Raw genomic sequence first — 22,288 nt, forward strand, 5'->3', positions numbered from 1 at the left:
GGACGCCCGGTGCAGATTTGTATGGCCGCGCACTGGGTCGTTCACATTTTACATCCATACGGCAGTTCCCCTTCAAGCGATGAAAACAGTTGGCTTTCTCATACTTGAACACTTCCGCAATGTCTTGGCAATTTATAGAAACATTGGTAAAGTGGGATGCACAGAGACCAAACGTGCCGCTAGATGGTGCCGCCGTTAACATCTGTTGTAACGTGTGGCCATTTTGTCGATGATAAGTACAGGAACTTTTTGCAAACTTTGTGTTGGTCAAAAGGTGTCCTGCGCTTGATCAAGGAAATTTTTCCCAACCAAATGTACCCCATGAACTCCTCCTGGTCACAAATGCCCAGTTTGGTGGTGATCGGATATCCGGTGCAGATTTGTATGGCAGACAAACAAACATAGACTCTGCTTTATATATTAGATTTGTGTGGGTTTTGGGTGTATATGATATACAGTTAGGTACATAAATATTTGGACAGAGACAACTTTTTTCTAATTTTGGTTCTGTACATTACCACAATGAATTTTAAATGAAACAACTCATATGCAGTTGAAGTGCAGACTTTCAGCTTTAATTCAGTGGGGTGAACAAAACGATTACATAAAAATGTGAGGCAACTAAAGCATTTTTTTAACACAATCCCTTCATTTCAGGGGCTCAAAAGTAATTGGACAAATGAAATAACTGGAAATAAAATGTTCATTTCTAATACTTGGTTGAAAACCCTTTGCTGGCAATGACAGCCTGAAGTCTTGAACTCATGGACATCACCAGATGCTGGGTTTCCTCCTTTTTAATGCTCTGCCAGGCCTTTACTGCAGCGGCTTTCAGTTGCTGTTTGTTTGTGGGCCTTTCTGTCTGAAGTTTAGTCTTCAACAAGTGAAATGCATGCTCAATTGGGTTACAATCTGGTGACTGACTTGGCCATTCAAGAATTTTCTTTGCTTTAATAAACTCCTGGGTTGCTTTGGCTGTATGTTTTGGGTCATTGTCCATCTGTATCATGAAACGCCGCCCATTGAATTTGACTGCATTTAGCTGGATTTGAGCAGACAGTATGTCTCTGAACACCTCAGAATTCATTCGGCTGCTTCTGAGTTGTGTCACATCGTCAATAAACACTAGTCTCCCAGTGCCACTGGCAGTCATGCATGCCCAAGCCATCACACTGCCTTCACCGTGTTTTACAGATGCTTTGGATAATGAGCTGTTCCACGCCTTCTCCATACTTTTTTCTTGCCATCATTCTGGTAGAGGTTGATCTTGGTTTCATCTGTCCAAAGAATGTTTTTTCAGAACTGTGCTGACTTTTTTAGATGTTCTTTAGCAAAGTCCAATCTAGCCTTTCTATTCTTGAGGCTTACGAGTGGCTTGCACCTTGCAATGCACCCTCTGTATTTACTTTCATGCAGTCTTCTCTTAATGGCAGACTTGGATATCGATACGCGTACCCACCGGAGAGTGTTGTTCACTTGGTTGGCTGTTGTGAAGGGGTCTTCACCATGGAAATGATTCTGCGATCATCCACCACTGTTGTCTTCCGTGGACGTCCAGGTCTTTTTGCGTTGCTGAGTTTACCAGTGCTTGCTTTCTTTCTCAGGATGTATCCAACTGTAGATTTTGCCACTCGTAATATTGTAGCAATTTCTCGGATGGGTTTTTTCTGTTTTCGCAGCTTAAGGATGGCTTCTTTCACCTGCATGGAGAGCTCCTTTGACCACATGTTGTCTGTTCACAGCAAAATCTTCCACATGCAAGCACCACACCTCAAATCAACTCCAGGCCTTTTATCTGCTTAATTGATAATGACATAGCGACGTACTTGCCCACACCTGCCCATGAAATAGCCTTTGAGTCAATTCTCCAATCACTTTTGAGCCTCTGAAATGAAGGGATTGTGTTAAAAAAATGCTTTAGTTGCCTCACATTTTTATGCAATCGTTTTGTTCACACCACTGAATTAAAGCTGAAAGTCTGCACTTCAACTGCATCTGAGTTGTTTCATTTAAAATTCATTGTGGTAATGTACAGAACCAAAATTCGAAAAAAGTTGTCTCTGTCCAAATATTTATGGACCTAACTGTATACTGTATGCACCAATCTGCCACATTAAAACCACCTGCCTAGTATTGTGTAGGTCCCCCTTGTGCCACAAAAATAGTTCTGACCTATCAAGCATATACCTCTGAAGGAGTCCTGAGAAATATGTCAAGATGTTCGCAGCAGATCTTTTAAGTCCTGTAAGTTGTAGGGTGGGGCCTCCATGGATCGGATTTGTTTGTCCAGCACATCCCACAGATGCTTGATAAGACTGAGATGTGGGGAACTTGGTGGCCAGCTCAACACCTTGAACTCTTTGTCATGTTCCTCAAACTATTCCTGAGCAGTTTTTGCACTGTGGCAGGGTGCATTATCCTGCTTAAAGAGGCCACTACCATCAAGGATTATTCTTCCAATGAAATGGTTTACGTGGTCCTCAACAATCTTTAGGTAGGCGTTACATGTAAAAGTAACATCCACATGAATGCCAGATCCCAAGGTTTCCCAGCAGAACATTGCTCAGAGCATCACACTTGTTCTGCTGGTTTGTCTTCTTCCTGTCATCATGCTGCCACCTCTTCTCCTGGTAAACAATGCACATGCTGCCAGATGTCCACATGATCTAAAAGAATTCATGACTCATCAGACCAGGCTGCCTAATTCCATTGCTCCATGGTCCAGTTCTGACACTCATGTGTCCCTTGTAGGTGCTTTTGGGGGTGGACAGGGATCAGCATGGGCACTCTGACTGGTCTGTGAATATGCAGACCCATATGCAGCAAGCTGTAATGCATTGTGTATTCTGACACCTCTCTGTCATTGCCAGCATTGTTTTTCAGCAATTTGTGCTACAGTAGCTCTTCTGTGGGATTGGCCCAAATGGGCTAGCCTTTGTTTCCCTTGTGAATCCTGGCAACCAGACTCACAAATCCCAGTGAGCTACTAACCAAAAACTATTTGTTAAAAACAAAAGACCCAATTTGTCATGTACGATCTTAACTTTGGTGTCGCATTTAAAGACAGCTGCATATAGTGTGTCAGACTGCTGTAACTCCCATCTAAAGCCTAGTTTATACTGGACGTGTCTGCTGTGGTTGTAAGGGCAACACAGCAGAAATGATATCAGACATGGCTACAAATGCTGGGTTTTCGCTGCATGCTGCTGAATTTTTGCTAACTGCCCACAGTACCGTATACCCCAAACAGTGAATTTTGAGGAGAGGCTGGTTACATGGGTGCCAGAATGATGAAAGAAGAGCCAAATATGATGCAACAAGTCTTAAAAATGCAAGGAAGACATGAAGAAATATTTGAAGTCCATCTCCATCATGTAGGTCACCTACTCACAAGAATATTATACTCACTCTCCCTTTGCCACTTTCAGTTAATGGGGCTTCATGGACACACACACACTCTAGTGAGCAATATAGGAAAATAATGCAGCAAGTATATAAATCAAAAAGGCGAAATGATACCGTTTGCTATAAAGCAACTGGGACAGTGAGGGTAATAATGGCAAATGTAATTGTATCCTCTTGTCATTTACTGCAATAATGTTGGTAGTCGTGTGTAGAGTTTTAATGTCAAGCCAGCGTTGGGTGTGGTATTGAAACAAGGTAACAAAACTCTGTTTTTAATTTTTTTTTTTTTGGAAATCACAAGTTATGTTCTGGGTAGGTGGAACATTGCGCTCTTCTCTAAACCGTTCTGTACCCACCACAGTGTTCTTGGGATGTCCATGATTGCTAGCTCTTCCGGGGGAATCCCGAGGCATTCCCAGGCCAGGTGAGAGACATAGTCCCTCCAGCGTGTCCTGGGTCTTCCCCTGCGCCTCCTCCCGGCTAGACGTGCCCGGAACACCTCACCAGGGAGGCGTCCAGGAGGCATCCTGATCAGATGCCCGAGCCACCTCCTCTGACTCCTCTCGATGTGGAGGAGCAGCGGCTCTACTCTGAGCACCTCCCGGATGACTGAGCTTCTCACCCTATCTTTAAGGGAAAGCCCAGACACCCTACGGAGGAAACTCATTTCAGCCGCTTGTATTCGCGATCTCGTTCTTTCGGTCACTACACATAGGTGAGGGTAGGAACATAGATCGACTGGTAAATTGAGAGCTGAGCCGTCCTTTTTCACCATGACAGACCGATGCAGAGCCCGCATTACTGTGGATGCCGCACCGATATCCGCCTGTCGATCTCACGCTCCATTCTTTCCTCACTCGTGAACAAGATTCCAAGATACTTGAACTCCTCCACTTGGGGCAGGATCTCGCTACCAACCCTGAGAGGGCACTCCACCCTTTTCCGGCTGAGGACCATGGTCTCGGATTTGGAGGTGCTGATTCCCATCCCAGCCGCTTCTCACTCAGCTGCGAACCGATCCAGAGAGAGCTGAAGATCACGGCCTGATGAAGCAAACAGGACAACATCATCTGCAAAAAGCAGTGACCTAATCCTGAGTCCACGAAACCGGACCCCCTCAACGCCCTGGCTGCGCCTAGAAATTCTGTCCATAAAAGTTATGAACAGAATTGGTGACAAAGGGCAGCCCTGGCGGAGTCCAACTCTCACTGGAAATGGGTTCAACTTACTGCCGGCAATGTGGACTAAGCTCTGGCACCTATCGTACAGGGATCGAACAGCCCTTATCGGGGGGTCCGGTACCCCATACTCTCGTAGTACCCCCCACAGGATTCCCCGAGGGACACGGTCGAATGCCTTTTCCAAGTCCACAAAACACATGTAGACTGGTTGGGCAAACTCCCATGCACCCTCCAGGACCCTGCTAAGGGTGTAGAGATGGTCCACTGTTCCACGACCAGGACGAAAACCACACTGTTCCTCCTGAATCCGAGGCTCGACTATGCGACGGACCCTCCTCTCCAGAACCCCCGAATAGACTTTTCCAGGGAGGCTGAGGAGTGTGATCCCTCTGTAGTTGGAACACACCCTCCGGTCCCCCTTCTTAAAGAGGGGGACCACCACCCCGGTCTGCCAATCCAGAGGCACTGTCCCTGATGTCCATGCGATGTTGCAGAGACGTGTCAACCAAGACAGCCCTACAACATCTAGAGCCTTGAGGAACTCCGGGCGTATCTCATCCACCCTCGGGGCCCTGCCTCCAAGGAGTTTTTTGACCACCTCGGTAACCTCAGTCCCAGAGATGGGGGAGCCCATCTCCGAGTCCCCAGGCTCTGCTTCCTCATTGGAAGGCATGTTAATGGGATTGAGGAGGTCTTCGAAGTACTCCCCCCACCGACCCACAACATCCCGAGTCGAGGTCAGCAGCGCACCATCCCCACCATATACAGTGTTGACACTGCACTGCTTCCCCCTCCTGAGACGCCAGACGGTGGACTAGAATCTCCTCGAAGCCGTCCGAAAGTTGTTCTCAATGGCCTCCCCAAACTCCTCCCACGCCTGAGTTTTTGCCTCAGCAACCACCAAAGCCGCATTCCGCTTGGCCTGCCGGTACCTATCAGCTGCCTCCAGAGTCCCACAGGACAAAAGGGTCCTGTAGGACTCCTTCTTCAGCTTGACGGCATCCCTCACCGCCGGTGTCCACCAACAGGTTCGGGGATTGTCGCCACGACAGGCACCGACCACCTTACGGCCACAGCTCCGGTCAGCCGCCTCAACAATAGAGGCATGGAACATGGCCCATTCGGACTCAATGTCCCCCACCTCCCTCGGGATGTGGTCGAAGTTCTGCCGGAGGTGGGAGTTGAAGCTACTTCTGACAGGGGGCTCTGCCAGACGTTCCCAGCAGACCCTCACAACATGTTTGGGCCTACCAGGCCTGACCGGCATCCTCCCCCACCATCGAAGCCAACTCACCACCAGGTGGTGATCAGTTGACAGCTCCGCCCCTCTCTTCACCTGAGTGTCCAAGACATGTGGCAGCAAGTCCGACGACACGACCACAAAGTCGATCATCGAATTGAGGCCTAGGGTGTCCTGGTGCCAAGTGCACATATGAACACCCCTATGCTTGAATATGGTGTTCATTATGGACAATCCGTGACGAGCACAGAAGTCAAATAACAAAACACCATTCGGGTTCAGATCGGGGGGGCCATTCCTCCCAATCACGCCCTTCCAGGTCTCGCTGTCATTGTCCATGTGAGCATTGAAGTCTCCCAGCAGTATGAGGGAGTCCCCAGAAGCACCCCCTCCAGGGACTCCAAAAAGGGTGGGTACTCCGAACTGCTGTTCAGTGCATACGCACAAACAACAGTTAGGACCCGTCCCCCCACCCGAAGGTGGAGGGAGGCTACCCTCTCGTCCACCGGGGTAAACCCCAATGAACAGGCTTCAAGTCGGGGTGCAATAAGTATACCCACACCCGCTCTGCGCCTCTCACCGGGGGAAACTCCAGAGTGGTAGAGAGTCCAGCCCCTCTCAAGGACTTGGTTCCAGAGTCCAAGCTGTGCGTTGAGGTGAGTCCGACTATATCTAGCCGGAACCTCTCAACCTTGCGCACTAGCTCAGGCTCCTTCCCCTTCAGAGAGGTGACATTCCACATCCCAAGAGCCAGCTTCTGTAGCCGAGGATCGGACCGCCAAGGTCCCCGCCTTCAGCCACCACCCAACTCACACTGCACCCGACCTCCTTGGCCCCTCCCATAGGTAGTCTTTTGAGTGAATGGCCTTTAAACTGTAGCACATTTGTTCAGAGCACCTCAATACCTATAACATGTTTTATATATACTTTTTAAGATAATTTTCTTTTCCATTTCATTAGTTTTTTTTATCACATTCACTTTAGCTTTGATAGCAATAAAAGAAGAAGAAGAATCTCCCACAGTCGCTGCACAGAACCAATATCTGAGTGCCGTGTTCAGCACTGCTCTTTAAATAAAGTGACACTGAAAATAACTTAATGGGGGGTCCTCCTGTCAAAATGCTGCCTCCCCCTTTTGGGTATTCAGCAGTTACAACACAATTAAGATTAAGTTGATTATGTCCGATCCATCTTTCCCTAGCTCTTCAGATGGCCGCGTTACAATTTCTAAAGGCCTTATGTGAGATGCAGTCCACGAGTCTTTCTCCTTCAGCTGACAGAAGGCCTCTAATATGAATACAGCTGGTGTAACAAAACTTAGGGTCAAGTTTGTATGCAGCAGCTGAGATCAAATGTGCTGTCCTAACATTCTTTCATTTTTGTTATACCGCTGCATTTGCCTCTGCTGAATAACCTGGAAAGCCGGTTCCAAAACTGAGGAATGAGATAACAACTCAAATATTACCTTGCATATCTTGGTGGCAAATACACTGCTGACATATTGAAACCATCTGTTCTCTGCAATTTTTTTTTCCTTTAATGATTACATTTAATGACAAAGGCTTACTTTGTAATCGACTAGCAACCTCATTTAAAATTAAGGTTGCAAAAAAAAAGTCCAGTAATTAAATTTTGTCCCCTTCATTTAAATATAGGCTAATCTTAAGCTTTTCTCACATTTTCCTGCCTTCCATTCTAGAAAAGTCTACACAAGAAAGTACTGCGGTAGTTTTAGAGCCACAGAAAACACAAATTAGACATTCTGAAAGAACAAAGGGAAAGTCAGTTCCTTAAGGTCCTCACCAGCCGCCGGGTAGCTTGCCTGAGTGGGGGGAAGCCCAGCCGATAGGAACAGCCTGTCGAAAAGAGAGATGAAAAAAATATCGGAGAGGCGCCCACCCCTGTACCCTCTATCTGCACGTACATCTGGAGCCCTCTGTCGTTTTACTTGTAGCATATAATTAGCCAGGCAAGTAACCCCCATAATGAGTAACTAGCCTTTCACATGTGCTAATTTATTTCACAATTAGCCAGTTAGACTCTCTCAGCTAGTGCCACATTTGCAAGATCCAGACATTATCTACAAAGAAGTGTCTGCTGCCAATTAATTTCTTGGCCCTTTTGAGATATCTGAAGAAGTCCTGTCTGTTTTAAACACTCAGCCTCAGATGTAAAGAGTTTTTCTTTAAAGTGGAAAAGCAAACAAAATTATCCAGCATATCAGTTTGCCTATAATTTTGAAGCTGTCCTTTTCATCTTTATTTGGGGATGCCCTGCTCTTTAAAGGTGTAATGACTGTGAATTCTGGTCCTTTTGTCTGCTTTGCATCAGTCTAGATTGGTGAAATATTGTCCAAAGAAATGCTGTCATTTAGAATATTTAGTATGTAACTTTTTTTTGATTATTTGTTTTAGGTGTGAACATATACAGCAAAATGTGCTGTAGTGCACAAACCTACATAAAATATTCTGCACCCCTTTTTTGGCAGCATTTAGCACTGTCGTCTGGGTGAGGAATGGCATACAGCCATTAGAAATACCTCATGCACACCCTTTATGTTTCCAGCTCCTCCGTATGCAGTACTGCAGTGAATAGTAGTGCTGTCTGAAAGCTTCAGTCGAGTTAGCGTGGTATCTTAGTGTATTTATGGATTTTTCTCTTACTACCCTGATTTTCCTCCTAAATTTTCATTTAATTTTTTTGGGTTAATGGATGACTTTAAATTGCTCTGGTATAGTTGCGCACATCCATCTCACCGCTATAGTGGAGTGACACCCCGTCTGGAAGCTTTTCTTGGTTTGTGTCCCAGGAACACCTGCAAAAACTTGGATGCAAAATGTTGCACAGGTGTCCTCCTGCCAAGCCTTGTCTTGTTGCTTTTTTTTTTTTGTTTTTTAAGCAGGTGGTACATAAGAAAGTAACCTGCAAATTGTGACCTTTGTGACACACCGTTATTATAATCACCACATTGACTTAAACTTCTTTCTATACAAGCTACAAAATTAGAGACAGTTCTGGATATGGATGGAAGGATTTATTGGTTTGGGTACATCGTTTGCATTACCCGCAGTACACCATTTTTTCACAAATTGCTGAATTCTGTGTTTCATCAGAGAACACACAAATTCCTTGCTTATCAACTTGAAGGAGTCTGTACGAACATACAGTTCTATAGTTGAAATAAACTGTTCGACTGTTTGCAGCTGGTAAAACCAGAATGGTTCTCCTTTCATTCTTAAAAATAATGGTTCTGTAATGGGATTTTGCTGGGTTGTATGACTCATTACACATACATTTGTTGAAAATTTTAATTAGTTGGTTCTTTTGACTTTGAAATGGTTTCTAATATTTAGACAGAACAGAAGTCTTTAATGTAGTAGGCAAAATACTATCGGATCAACAAATTCTCAGCTTAACCTGTGTTACCGTATTCATTGGGGGTCCTTTTAAAACCCACTGGCATTTCACAAATCTGTTATCTATTCAGGGTTATGCAAGCCTGTTGTAGATCTATATAAATAGTTTTTTTTAAGAATTGTGCCACTGTGGCATCGCTCCGACGAAACACTTATGCCCCTTTTATTTTTAAGAATGTACTGTGTGTGGGGCATCATTTTCATACACTATCCGATGTACGGTTTTTGCTAGAGACTTGGGAGACCATTTAACATGTTTGCCTTTTAGTACCCAAGGACATTTTACAAATGCATTCCTAAATTGAGACTATAAGGTTTAAATAAAACAGATGAGGCAAGGTGTTTGATATGGGTTGGCCGTCAGTGGGGGTTGGATATCCATTTTGCTGTAGTGTTCTTATATATTGTTTATTACTATGATTAAGCCTAAAGTGCTAACAGAACATTGTAAGTGAAATACACAATGACACACCAGAGAGACCGGGTTTGGGAGTGCACTGAGCTGACAACAGCTAATTAATACTGTCTGCACAAGAAAAGACAATGTGAAGCTGCTCTGTTTCTTTACTTAGTAATGTTGGTTTCTTTTGTTTGGTCAAAATCTGTTTGGAGTTTGGATGTTACTCTATGGTGACTCCTCATATAGTGAAGCAGTGCATTTTGTGCTGAGTAGTGACTCTAACTTGGCCTAATATGAGCAAGTGTGTCATTTAGTGGACTGACCTTCTGTTGTTCACAAATGAATGTCCAAAGGCACCCTGCTCATGGGGGTCAGGTGTGTGCTTTCTGTTGAAGGTCAAACCCCAAAGAGAGAGGAGAGAGACAGGGAGTGAGCAATTGGAGTTGAGAGACCGCAAGGAGACTTGGACCACCCTAATTTTAGTTAGTTGTCATGATTTTTCTTTTTAATAATTTGTCTTGTAACTAAAAACAGTTTTAACGTGCAATAGATAAAACCATGTTTCATATCTAATGTAACACAATCCTAACCCAGGTAACAAAATATGAAGTTATCTTTTGGAGATACTGAAGCATCAAGATTCCTGTTAGAGACCTAGCATGCTTACTTAAGGGCAACGTAAATAAATTTGAGCCAAATTCTAAAGAAGTTTTGGTTAAGTTTACCTTTTTATTTAAGATGGAACTCCATCAGAAGGATATGATGCAGTTAACGGTCTCATCATGGACCCAATAGTAAACACCAGGATGTTGTGGGGATGTTCATTTTTTTTAATTTTTTTTTTTTATTTATAATTATTGGAGGACAGGAAAGAGAAAATTTAAGACTGTTAAGCTGATAGCTTCACTGTGCTAGTGATGCACCTTGTATTTATTCCAATCAGTTTCTTACACTGAGTCCAAACTCTTGCCTTTATTTTATTTTCTCCATTGTGCAATTATAAACTAAAGAAAGCTGGAAGAGAAAATGAACAGATGCCTTTATTTGTGGGTCAGGTTTATATTCATGTATCTCACTAATTGTTTTAAATTTTAAAGAATTGAGAAAATTATAAATTGGCTATATTTGTGTATGTGTGTGTGTGTTTGAACATGTATATGCCCTTTAATAGATTGGCACCTCATTTAGGTGTGGTTCTACCTTGTAGCCAGTGCTGCTGTGTACAGTGCCCAGTGATAACTGTAAAGGTGAAATAAATTCAGAAAGTGGATTGCTATACTGTTTTAATAACAGAAGAGTCTCTTTATCCTTATTTTGTTCTTTTAAACTGTTTGGCCCTTTTCATCTTCTTGTTTATTTTAAAGGTGATTAGCATATAGCAAACACTGTCCTAATCAGGAGCTGCTCATTTTGACACTTATATCTGTGTATTCATCATCAAGCACATGTTCAAGAAATAAAAAATACATTTTTGAAAGTGGTGACAAATCAACAAAAATCTGAACAAGTGGTTTCAGGAGAGCTAGTCTATTTTGAAATGTAAAAACAGAAAAATATTTCCTAAATTCCTTTGTAAAGTAAAGACACCCTATGGAGTATTTAAGGTTCAGCAAAATAAATGTGAAAAACTAGGAGATGACGTGTTTTATTATGGTAGGAGGCCTTGTCAAGAATTTGGCTTAGAGTGAAGAAATTGGTTGAAAGAACAACAGCAGCCACAGGACTGAGTTTCAGAGTCACTAGTAGAACGAGAGGAATTTATAGCTTTGGTACATCCAGCACCTGCTAAATAGAATCCAATTGATTGAGAATCCATTGGTAAACTGGCCAAATCATATCTTAAATAAATGATGAAATAGGTCATAGAGGGGTGGAAATTCATTAATTTATGTGGAACTCTACTAATCCTAGCCATTGTAGTGGCTTCATTTTTCATTTCAAAGAGAAGAAAGTGTTTCCTGTTTATTCCTTAATGATCAGACTAAGGTATTATTAATTTCAAGATTCTCATAAAAAAGAGTTCCCCTGTGCTGCCTGTCTGTTTTGTTTGTTTGAAGTGGAGAGATCTGTGACTATGGATAAAATAAAGGCTATGTAGTATTAATTTAAAAATGCCATGGATGCAGTGCTGAGAGTTTAAAATAGTCACTTTTATAAACACAATTATACAAAGCTCTGAAGATGTATACTAAGTGTGAGACACTTTGATTACTTCTGTCAAATGCACACTTGACAATGCCTACTGAGGCAGTACTTCTTAACATTTTAATGGCACACTGGAGGGTTGGCTCTTGTGATTTCCTTTCATTGTTTAAGTTCCACATTTCACTTAAAAGAAAAATTCCTTCAAATTAAGTAGGGTACCTTCTTCATGTGGTCTGTTTGTTGTGTGGTGTTCCTCTCATGTTGTGTTTATAACTAGACTAGGTGTTCTATGAATTTCTTTGTTTGATGCATTAGTTTATTGTTGAGTTCTAAGTGTTGTTTACTGCCTTTATAAGCTCTAACTTGTGAGGAGGTCAAGTGGCTTTATTGTCATATCTTCAATACACAGTATTGTAGCATAGAGTGACAAGAAATAATATTCCCCAGGACTGCAGTAAAATATATATACATAAACGCAGGACAAGCGCAAGATAAGTCCATTGTACTATAAATAGATAAGTAAATAATAACAAATCGATAAGTGAATGGATGGTAATAATTTGAAAAAGAAAGTAATGAATACAGCAACTAATAAAAAATGAGAATACAGTAATCCCTCACTTATCGCGGGAGATAGGTTCCAAGGCCGACCGCGATAACTGAATTTCCGCGAAGTAGGGACACTATATTTATTTAATTATTTAACGTGTATTTGGACGTTTTTAAACCCTCCCTGTATGGTTTACAACCCACCATTTACTCTATTAAAAACAGGGACAACTGCTAAGCAATATGAAATCGGTAGATAAGTTTACACTTACTGTATAGCGAAGTACACGTAGCAGCTTGTAGGCGGTCATTAATTCGTCGACCTTGTTGCAAAGATTCCTAAAGCAGATTCCATCCAGACTACTGCCTTATCACGTCCACTTGCAACTCATTTTGCACCCTGGTTAAAGGACACTGCGGCCGTAGATCTTATATGCTTTTCCTCCTTTTTAAATAAAAAGAATCGATGTCCTGCAGCGGTGTAGCTGTTCCCTTCCTTCAACATATCCAAAACTTTTACCTTTTCTGCAATCATTTGCATCTTCTGTTGGTGCTTGGACACGGCCCCTGAAGCATTAGCACGTTAATGATGAATGAGTGAGATGAGACTTCCTGGTTAATGCAACACTCCGTCGCTGAGCCAATTAGCAGCACACAGGAACTTAACTGCGTGCTCTGATTGGGTAGCTTCTCAGCCATCCGCCAATAGCATCTCTTGTATGAAATCAACTGGGCAAACCAACTGAGGAAGCAAGTAAAAAGACCCATTGTCCGCAGAAACCCGCGAAGCAGCGAATAATCCGCGTTATGTATTTAGATATGCTTACATATAAAATCCGCGAAGTCGTGAATCCGCGAAAAGTGAACCGCGAAGTAGCGAGGGATTACTGTAGTTGAATGTATAATAATTGTGATACATATAAATAATCTACCAGGAGAATATCTAATGGCAAGGGTTCAGCACAGAGTTCAGAGTCCAGACAGCCAAGGGACAGAAGCTGTTGTGGTACCTGGCAGAACTGGTTCAGGTGTTACAGTACATTCTAGCAGTTGTAAATTGGACAAAGAGACTGTGGGAAAGGTGCAAAGCTTCACAATGCTATAGGCTTTATGGATGCAACACTTTATAGAGATATCTTTAATGGATGGCAGAGATGTTCCAATGATTTTTTTTATCTGTTGTATGCATTATCTATCCATTGTATGATCTTATGCTCTGAGACACTGCAGTTCGGAAGACAGACAGTGATGCAGCTGGTCAGAACACTCTCAATGTTGTCCCTGTAGAATGTGGTGAGATTGGTGGAGGAGGGTAGGGCTGCCTTCTAATAGCCACCAAAAGACGTGATGTTGCTGCACCTTCTTGCATAAGGAGGTGGTGTTAATTGACCAAATAAGGTCAGCTACCTGGTTCACACTATAAGGAATTTGGTGCTCTTGACTAGCTCCACCACAGAGCCCTTGATGTGCAGTGGGATGTAAACTTGAAGTCAACAATCATCTTTTTTGTCTTGTCTACATTAAGAGACAGATTGTTGCATTTGCACCAGTCTGCCAATTGTCATACCTGCAATCTTTACCTAGCTCATCCCTACTGCTGATGAAACTCACCACCGTTGTGTCATCCACAAACTTGATGATGTTACAGCTGTATGAAAGCATACAGTCAGTCGAGTCAGCCTTTTGGGCGGGGGGGAACCTCAATGTGATGGAACAGGGGCTAGTGTTGCCTGTGTGTACTGTCTGTGGTTTTTCTGTCAGGAAAACAGAATCCAGTTGCATATTAAAGTGTTGTTTCCTAGCAGACCAAAATTCCCTTTGAGCTTCTCAGGGAAGATGGTGTTAAAAGCTGAACTTATCAATGAAAAGAATTCTAGTAGAACTGTCTCTTTTGTCCAGATGGGGCAGGGCCAGATGAAGTGTAGATGATATGGCATCTTCTGTGGAACAGTTAGGGTGGTAGGCAAACTGGAGAGGGTCATGTGATGTAGAAAGACTGACCTTCAAGTGGCCCAAGACTAGCCTCTCAAAACACTTTGTGATGACAGATATGAGTGCTATAGGGCAGTAGTCATTGAAGCAAGAGATTGAGGACTTCTTCAGCATTAGTATGATGGTAGTGGTTTTGAAACTCCTGTGGACAACTGCTTGTCTCAGGGAAATGTTGAAGATGTCTGCAAAGATATTCGTCAGCTGGTTTGCAGATCCTGGTCAGTAGGCCAGATGTGATGTCTGGTCCAATAGCTTTGCGTGGGTTTTACATACGAGTGTATTGTGTTTCAGTCTGATTTACCATTGCAACATATGCATGTGCTACAGTATTCTAAGCTTATATTTACATTTATTTATTTGGCTGACGCTTTTTTCTTTTGTTTTTCCAATTGGAGTAACACAGTGTCAGTGGTAGGATTTGAACCCACAACCTCAGGGTTTGAAGTCCAAAGTCTTAAGTACTTTGCCACACTGCCTGCCAGTCTGGTGTAGTGGTCACGGATTTGGATGTCAAACCCTGAGGTTGCGGGAGCAGTTTACTTCACTTGTACATGTGCACCAAATGAAAAACAAAAGACAAATGTAACTAATTGTATCTCAGGTCTTATGAATTGCCTTGGATAAAAGTGTCAGCCAAATAAATAAATGTAAATGTAAACTTAGAAGACTGCAGCACATGCGTATGTTGTTATGGTAAATCAGATTGAAACACAATACATAATATAAATCCATTTTACATCTTTATATATAAATCCAACGTCTGTCTGTATGTCTGTCCGCTTTTCACGTGAGAACTGCTTAACAGATTTAGATTGGGTTTTTTTCTATAATTTGCTTGAATATTCCAGTTGATTTTGCAACCTCTCTCATCGTGCTAAGTATCATAGTTCGCTTGTGGTAGCAATTTATTTGCGAGAATCCGAGAGAGATGCAGCAGGCCGAGGGGAGGGGGGGGCAGGGCCCTCTTCACTCATTCGCTAGCTAAGCAGATGTAAGATACGCCCCGTGAGTGAACTACTTAACGGATTTACATTGGGTTTTTTTTCTAGAATTTGCTTGAACATTCCAGTTGATTTTGCGACTTCTCTCATTTTGCTAAGAATCAAAGTTCGCTTACAAGAGTGATATATTTGTGCTAATCTGAGGCAGGCTACGGGCTGAGGGGAGGGGGAAGCGTGACGTCAGGAGTGGGGAGTCTGTCTACCTGTGCATTTTGGAGCGTAACTTTCCTCCACTTAGCTAGTGATACCTTTTTGTTTATTGATTTTTAAAGTTTGTCCTGTTTCACTACTCCACGGGTGGAGCCGTGGGGAACGGCTAGTATACAGTATATGTGTAAAATACACACGTGCATTCCCTGTTTCTGATGGTAAGAACAGACCTGCAGGCTACTAAAGACATTTAGAAATTAACAGTAGTACTAGTAAGTAGTAGTACGGTACTAGTAATATGAATATGGTAAAGAGTACAGGGAAATTCTATGTCTAACCAACACATTTCCACTCTCCAGGGCATGGTAAACTAAAATATATAAATGCCTTGAGCATGGGCACTATGTAAATAAAATACATTATTATTATTATTATATTAAAATACAGAATGTAATTTTATGTACTAGAAAACACATCTTACCTAATACACTAGTTGTTGTTTGTGGATAGTTCTTCATCTCATGTTATGCTTTCAACTCACATAGATGCTTTCACACTGTACTGGAGTTGTAATCTGGTGTGTGTTGAGGAATTGGAGTTCAAATGACATGAAGGTACTTGTAGAACAGTTTTCCAACTGTATGCTTTTCTCTATGACCATTGTTAAAGAAATGGAATTATATATGGTGTGATCCTGAAGAAATGCCAAATTGGGCCTTATTGCAACTTAAATTCTTGTGTCAAACATGGTAATTGAAGAATATTCTTTTGTGATATCTATGCCTTTGCCCATAATAAGCAATCCAGAGAAAGGGAAAAAAAAAGAAATCAACAGAAAAAAATTCAACAATATATTTCAGAAAAGAGATTGAGATATTTAGACAGTCATTATCATTCGTGGGAAAAAAACAAACTTCTGTAGCTCTCTAAACAGAACAAATGGAACTTACAGTATGATTCACACAACCCCAGTGTACAGGTTGTACTGCTTTGTCACTGAGTCACTGGAAGTTATACACCATGTTAAAAAGAGCCTTTTAATCATCTCTGTAACTGTGTTCTATGTTTGATGTCTGTCTAGAAATGGATTGTCTAGACAAACAATAGCTGCTAAAATTAGCCATTTCTTTTGTATTTTAAGTTCCAAGTGATCTGCCATGCACTCATTTTTTTATGGTATACAGTGTGTAATTCTGGATTCTTATTTTGACTCGTCTTTTCTGTTAGGGTTACTTTTACCTGTGCTGTTTAAAATCATTTCAACTGTGTAAGTTGTGAATGCTAGAAAATGAGCACTTCACTACTGCATGTTTGTCAATTAATAACTTTTGTAAGTTATGGCAAAAAGTCTGAAAATTCAGTCATTCATTTTCTGATCTCACTTTAAAGTAACAAGAAGACAATGTTTTTGCTACAGTGTGTATTCTTGTAGACATTCAAGTTAGTTGGCAAGCAGTGTTTGCTTAGGAATGATGGTGAATTATAAATGTTTGTGAATGGATTACAGAGAATATGAAAGGATTGAAGGATTTGTAATGTACAATGTTCCGAAATTGCTGGAGAATCATAACGGTTTAATTCACACCAAATAAGGAAAATCTGCTGTTTTCTAACAGTGATAGGAAGATACAAAAACAATAGGAATATTTTAAATTAAATCTGTGTAATTCTCATATTTCTTGTAACTGCACAACTTAGTGTGCTTTATTTACAGTGGTTAGTGAGCTATCAAGAGTGTGATTTGGCAACATGTCATTTAATTTTTCTGATCTATGCTAACAGGAACAAAATAAAGGTTGTTTGTTTATTCATTCATTTTGTCTTGCAGGTGGAGTTTTAAATGATGCATCTTTTAAGAATTCTAAAGCCTGGCTGGAACCAGAGCTGAAATTTTCCCTGCTCAAACTTTGTTGAAGGTACTAGTTTCTGTCCTTTTTTAATCAGTAAAAATATTAGACAAATACTGTACTACATTAAATATTCTAATATTCTAATACACTAAAAAATAAGTTGAACACAATAGTTGCTTATTAATAAATTAGTTTTTTTACATTGGATTGTTCATTCTGCTAGTTCAGGTGAATATAGTGGCACACTTCCTCAGCTCAAGAGTTACAATTTTGATACCTAGCCTGATTACAGTCTGTATGAAACATTTTTGTGGATTTTCTAAAGTTATATGGGTTTCCATCTACCTTCCAAAGATATTAATATGTGATTTTAAAGTTGGCCTGTTTTGAGTCGGTATAATTATGTTTGAAAGTGTGCCCTACAACAGGTTACTGCTACCTCCAGGTTTAATTCCTTCAATGTAGTCATTAGTGCCAGGTTGAGATTTTTCTGAAGCCTGGAGAAAGATTATGTTGGTTCCATAATAGATGGATAAATGGATGGATAGATGGAAGGATTTCCTTAATGATGTACTCTTTGCATTGCAAGATAAAAATAGTTTTAAGTTTTTGTTTGAACAAAAATGTAGAGAAAACTTTATTTGTACACTGGATTCTCATGTGAAGACCACTGCCACCTGACATACGGGGGATTGAACTGCTGTCGACACTTGCTTGGATACAAAGTTATATTCTTGTTCCACTGGATATTCTGTTGTTCTTCTCTGGCTTTCCATCTGGGTATGAAATTATCCCCTTTCCTGGTGAAGATGCCTGTCCTCCTTCTACAATATAGAGATAGTAATAGAAGACACAGAGAGACAAAAAAAGATTTAGGGATCCACCCCATATACTTGAAATGCAATGCAATAGAGTGTAGTCTCTGAGGACTGAGTCAAAACAATGACTGACCAAATAAGAGGAGATTGTGACTTTATAGCAGGTAGGCAGGAAGAGGCGGGTCTCTGGATTTGCAACCTGAAGTGAGGTCAAGTTTGGGAATGGATGGGAGGTCTCTGGAGATGAAACCGCAAGTGCATTCTGAGGGGGGACCAGAAGTGGTGTTAGGTGGATTTCCTTTCTGGGGATCTGCAGAGGAAAGAAAAGAGGCATTAGTACACACTGTCAACCCTTGTTCCGGTTTAACCACACACTTAGTCAAGCCCATTGACTGCTTCCCAAGTTCACGTGTGTGACTCGGGGCCCCAAGCACAGACCCATCAGGTTGGGTACCCTGAACCGAGAGGTTGTGAACCCAAGAGAGAGTATTGGTGTTACGATAAACAACAGAAAATGATACAACTGAATGTCCAAAAACCACCTTGTGATGCGTACGTTCGCCTCCATGTACACCGTCATCCACTGTGAGGCAGCATGGTCGGTGACCATGGCAAACTCCCGGCCAAGGAGGTAGTACCTCAGTTGGGTGACTGCCCATTTAACACTAGAATTACCAGAGCCTACGAGAAAACTCGTAAATCTGGCCCAGCTTAAATCCGTTCGCACTTCTCCGTCAGCGTCTTTTGTCCTGTAAATGTGCTGATTAAGACAAGCAGCAAGCAGCCGGCTATTCCATTCCCCACCGTCGCAGAACGTTCACTAAGTTTTCCCAGCTCATGCCTTGTTTGATTATCTGGGAGTGAGTGAACTGCTGGAGTTTTATAGTGGAAATAATAGATCGTTATTTGGAACACATGCATTTCATGTGTGTTCTGTTTCTACAGTAATCTGTAAACACATTGTTAAAAGAAACTTTTTTTTATATTTTAGTAATAAATGTTACAAAATGTAGGCATGAACTATAGAATGTGTGAAGCCTGAAGTCCAAAGATCAAATAAACACTTTCACAAAAGGTTCAAGGACGATACAACAGCTTCTGTGGCGTAGCCTTAAGATTTGCCGACTTATAATCAAGAGTCCCCGGTTCGATCCTGACTGTCTCCTCTATTTGCTGTTTTCAGTAGTGAGCTGCTCGTATTGTTAATATTATACAGTACACACATACATTTGGTTTGTGTCTGTAACAGACCGTGTACATTTATAGTACTGTACTTGTAAAAGTTACCTTTTTTTCACTTTTATTCTCTCAGACACGATCATCATACATACACCGCCCTAGGGATCTGACGCTGTTAGTTTTTATTTGAAACTGGGAATAACTGTGGATATGAGTAGTGTTTTGAGGCAATGGAACTGGACATTCTCTGATCTGGAGGGATAAAAGCTGACACACAAACGCTGGTGAATCTGCCTTCTTCGTATCTCACCGTCACTTTATTTTTTTTTTATTCAGTTTTATTGAGTGTTCCTGCTGCACTGAATAAGCTCACGCCTTTTGGTGCACGATGTTGACGCAGCACAGTGAAAAAAAAAGAAAGAGATAAATATATGGGACATTGGGTATAAAATTAATCAGAAAACATCATCTACACTCCCCTTTTGTTAGGGACCCACTTCCTTGTCAGATCCGTTAAAGGCGCCGCTCTCTCAGAAAAATGAGGTACAAACTGGTGGTAGTACCCTTCCAGTCCGAGAAAGGCTTGGACCTGCATTGTAGGTTTCGGAAGGGGCCATTTTAGGATGGTATCAATCTTTGAACATTGTGGTCTGACCGTGCCCCTGCCCACAATGTAGCCTAAGTATTTGACCTCGGTTAGCTCAAAGAAGCATTTCAGCTCAGAGAGACTGTAATAGGCATTCTGCGCTCCCCCCTTCATGTACAGTGCTAATATGTTGGCCCATTCCCCACGCAGCCAATGGTGTCAGTTGGGTGTGCATTCGAAAATAAGAAAGTATGTCTCGATGTTGTCACTCTCGAGGAGAGGTACGAATGCCTGGGATGGAGCCCGCACCTAATCCTGGTTGACAGCCACACGTGCCTCAGACCATACATCTGCTTCAGCCAGCTTGGTATAGTATTCTCCCATCTGGACCTGCATTTGGTATAGCTCGTACATGATGTTGGTGAGCACGGTGCTCAGGTCTTGCTCTTCTGACAGGCTGGAAGCAGATCTGCACCACTACACCACTGTTAGAGAAGACACAGAGAGACAAAAAAAATTTGGGGATCCGCTCTGTATACTTGAAATAATGGTGCTTAATTCAACAGAGAGTACTCTCTGAAGACTGAGTCAAAATAACGACTGACTAAATAAGAGGAGATTGCAACTTTATAGTGGATAAGGAGGAAGAGGCGGGTCTCTAGAGCTGCCACTGGAAGTGAAGTCAGGTTAGGGATTGGATGAGAGGTCTCTGGATCAGGACCAGAAGTGCATTCTGAGGAAAGACCAGTAGTGGTGTTAAGTGAATTTCCTTTTTGGGGAACTGCAGTGGAGGGAAAAGAGGCATTAGTATAAACTGTCAACATTTGTTCCGGTGTAATCACGTACTTAGTCAAGCCTATTGACTGCTTCCCAAGCGCATGTGTGTGGCAATATATATACTGTATATATCCATCCATTTTCCAACCCGCTGAATCCGAACACAGGGTCACGGGGGTCTGCTGGAGCCAATCCCAGCCAACACAGGGCACAAGGCAGGAACCAATCCCGGGCAGGGTGCCAACCCACCACAGTACTGTATATATGATTCTTTCAAATGATCCGACTAAATCAGATCAAAATGCATTCTCTTGAACTAACTAGATTGTGGGTTTCACGACAGACAAGTGACTAAGGAGTTGGGATTTTTCATTTGAATCTGTGAGACTTGAGAGACAGACTGAAAAAATGGGGAGGCCTTTCACATATGATGCTGCAGTGTATCTTTGGGATTAGGAGAGTGTAGGATTAAACTTGAACTTTTACTTGGACACATTCAGTAGACCTCACACTTTAGCTGATATGTGATATATTAACTATTTTTCTATTTTTTTATTAGCTTCCTCATACTTTAACCAGAATAGCCTTGCATATTCAGAGAGACCACATGGTCTGTTTTGTTGTGTCTTGTTTTTTAACTTTTCTAGTTGCTCACTTTTTTTGTTAGTCATTTCCTTAAATGTCCCGGCATAGTCATTGCATACTTGGATGGAAAGCTTGGTGATTCAAAACCTTCTGAAAGGTGATATATGCCACTCTCTCATTGTATAGATCTGCAAAGCCTAATATATTGGATGTGGTGGTAGAATTTCAAACAAGTTAAATGCTTTTCATTGGCCTCTTTGGAAAATAAATAAATGTATTTTTTCTCTCTGTCAAGTACCTTACTGAATCTAAAAAAGTATGGATTTAGATTTTTGTAGAAATATGAGACAGGTATTGCTAATGTTGACTGTGAAATAACCTTGACAAGTGTGTACCCACAGGTTTGTTTTCAACAAAATTGTGTCTTTCTGTAAGTTTTTCATACATGTGTAAATTATTTTTTTTCTATCAGCATTTAACAAAATATTTTTGCAACTGTGAACAACCTGATATTGGTTGCAGTGATGAAAGGCTTGATTGTTTGTTTCTGACTTTGAGCGACAGCAGACAAGCTGAAGATGCTGCACGCACCCCACTGTGTAGGAGTGTCTGGCAGTGAGCAGATTTTTAGCTTTCATTAAGTGCAAGTGTTCACCATTTCGGACTGAGAGACTCCTGAAATGTATAATGGTGTAGTAGAGAAAATGAGGAAAGAAAATGAATGAATGCAAAAAATATATAAAAATAAATAAAGCAGATCATTATCTCCCTGATGTTTCTGAGCAGCATATAGTAGGTTTTACTAAATGGAGATTTACGTAAGTATCACGATGTAGGATATCTGGTTTCAGTTCAGAATTTAAGAGTCAGTGATATTTAGGCTTTCCCTAGAAATGAAAAGGAAACTCATTTGGATTGTTTACCATTACTCCTTTATTCAGAGCAATATGTTTTTCCACTTGAATGACCTCTTTTCTCCCTGGTCATACCCAGCAGCCAGATTTCAGCTCTTTC

General features: G+C 41.6%; 1 protein-coding gene across 4 annotated transcripts in view; it reads left to right on the top strand.

Annotated features, from left to right (window-relative positions):
- tiam2a (TIAM Rac1 associated GEF 2a) overlaps nucleotides 1-22,288 on the top strand; it is a 324,201-nt gene that overhangs the window by 95,578 nt on the left and 206,335 nt on the right. For all 4 annotated transcript variants that reach the window (XM_051925155.1, XM_051925156.1, XM_028797416.2 and 1 more), the window contains one exon: nucleotides 17,308-17,395. The gene's annotated coding sequence lies outside the window, so the exon portion shown is untranslated. The remainder of the gene's footprint in view (nucleotides 1-17,307; nucleotides 17,396-22,288) is intronic.

The sequence above is a fragment of the Erpetoichthys calabaricus genome, chromosome 3, assembly GCF_900747795.2.
Source record: "Erpetoichthys calabaricus chromosome 3, fErpCal1.3, whole genome shotgun sequence".
NCBI classification, from domain to species: Eukaryota; Metazoa; Chordata; class Cladistia; order Polypteriformes; family Polypteridae; genus Erpetoichthys; species Erpetoichthys calabaricus.